Source organism: Myotis davidii, unplaced genomic scaffold (genome assembly GCF_000327345.1).
Source record: "Myotis davidii unplaced genomic scaffold, ASM32734v1 scaffold647, whole genome shotgun sequence".
Lineage (NCBI taxonomy): Eukaryota > Metazoa > Chordata > Mammalia > Chiroptera > Vespertilionidae > Myotis > Myotis davidii.
In genome coordinates this window covers 1,637,051-1,639,418 of record NW_006298634.1, presented here as the reverse complement: position 1 = coordinate 1,639,418, position 2,368 = coordinate 1,637,051, and positions in this window count along the sequence as shown.

Here is a 2,368-nt window from a genome sequence, read left to right as displayed (position 1 = left end):
AGCAGGATGGTGGAGCAGGTGAGTGGGGGTACCAGACCAAGGCAGGGCACTGGTCGCTGTCCTTGGGGCGAGCTTCTGGTGGTTACTGAAAATTCTTTGCTCCCATGTGCTGGTCCTGCCCAGTGCTCACACCTGCTGCCGGCACCAGCCCCGCTCACACCCACTGCTTGCGCACGAGCCCCTGCTTGCACCCAGTGCTGGTGCTCAGCTCCTTAGGGCTTCTCCACCTCCTCCTGCTCCTGAGGGGTGATCAGGGCTGGTAACTGCCTCTCACACCCACTGTGGGCGCCAGAGCTGCCACTCGCACCTGCTGCTGGCGCCCGGCAACAGTTCTGATCTCTTGGCACTCCAGTGGGGGCTGGGCTGGGGCGCAGAGGATGGGCCAAGAACTGCCCCTGTGCCCACCACAGCCTCGTGGCCCACATTTTCTTTCAAGGTGCATGAATTCGTGCATCGGGCCCCTGCCCAATAGTTAATTCATAAATTCAAAAGATATCTGTATCAGGTCCAGTGTCATCTGAGTTCTCTTTTTAGGATATTTCATTTCACATTTCCCCACACTTGGCTACTTACTGGGGGAGTACTGTGCTTTTAAAATTCACATTGGCAACATTTATATCTAATTAACCTCCATATGCTTGAGTTACTCCTAAAAAAATTACTTGGATATGCATCCTTTTGGGGAATACAATCTCTCAGAACCATGCCACCACAAGTCCTATTTTTGAAGAAATCACTCAGTATAAGTAGAAGAGTAGTTACTGTGTTTAAAGAGCACATTTCTGTTGCCATGGTAACTATAACCTCACCAGGCTCAATCCAGAATTTATATGGAAGCAATACCATTCTGTCATTGATTTTTCAGATTTTATGTTCTTTAAAAATAAAGAAAACCATTATAATATAACATAACATAAGCTAATGAGGGAACATATTTACTCTTTGTCTTAGCCTATTAGGGCATGGACCCCGAAATTAGAAGTTATTTTACAGGTCATACCAGCAAAACAATGAATAGATAATTTTAATAGCCAGCCCATTTCTCTCTAAGGGTACAGACTCTTTGGTGCTTATATTTTGAAATTGTAAGTTTAAGATAAAAAGTTAATTTTAATAGTAACATGGATGAAATATTATTCATAATAAAGGGAAATAATTCATTTGCCTTATGCATGTCTCATATGTCTTAAATGAGATAGTAAACAACATTGAAAGCAGATAAATTCATTTTACAAAACATTTTCATTGTTAATGTTTCAATTATCTGATGCTAAGTAAATTCCAGACTGATTTGGAAGTATATAGTGGAGAATTGCCAAAAAAGCAATGACACAAAATAATGAATCCTATATAATAAAAGGATAATATGCAAATTGTCCCCTCTACCAGGAATTCAACCATGAGGTCAAATGGCCAGCCAACCACTCATGGCCCTTCCCCCAGCCGGCCCTGTCCAGCAGGCCCAGCTCGATAGGCCCAATCAAGGCAGGCTGGCTGGACCCCACCCGTGCACAAATATTTGGCCTCTAGTTCAAATATAATATACTAGAAAATTTGGGGAGGTCCCCATTTGTAAAAGAGATGGGACAATCAGAAATAAAAAAAGAGAAGATGTACTAGTAAATATTTTAAGCAATTATGAGAAAATGTTTGTTGTTAAGGTGTATTTGTAATACAAGGTATAAAAATTCTAAATAGTATGTTTTAGCAATAATAACCCTTGAGTAGGAAAAAATAGAACAAGTTAGGTTAGGGAATGCTCCCATATTTTGCATAAATTGTAGTTGGCTCTTAACTATAGTTTTTCTTATCTGAATTACAATTACATAATCCCATATATCTGTTGATCAGAACTATGAAAAATGGATCCATCCATTTTCATAATCAGAAAGCTTGTTAACAGCATGCAGTTCAAGCAGTTAATCTGTGATAAGTACTTTGGCATATGTGAAAAATTCTAAAAGAATAATTTATATCAAGCACAATGTCTGCTTTAAAAAGACTAATCAAATTTCATTTCTTCTTCCTGTGCTTATTTATCAGAATGGCAAGGGGGTGGTCAGCAGGCCGCTGCACGGGTGTGCCATCTGCATTACAAACTCACATCTTGGCCAGAATTCAAACACACAACTTTAATTTTTATTCCCAAAAACTTTCTGGCAGGTGGATGTAACTTATGTGGGCAACTGAAGAAAACTGTCTTTCTTTAATTCTGCTTGAGTATCAGATGCAAATGGAGATTGGACTTTCCTTATTGAGCAAGTTTTTGTTTCACCCCACTATACACCTATAGCAACCAAAACATGTTTTTTATAAAACATCTAAAGATGTGAATCAATTGCTGTGCTCTCCCCCAGCTGCAAGCTCC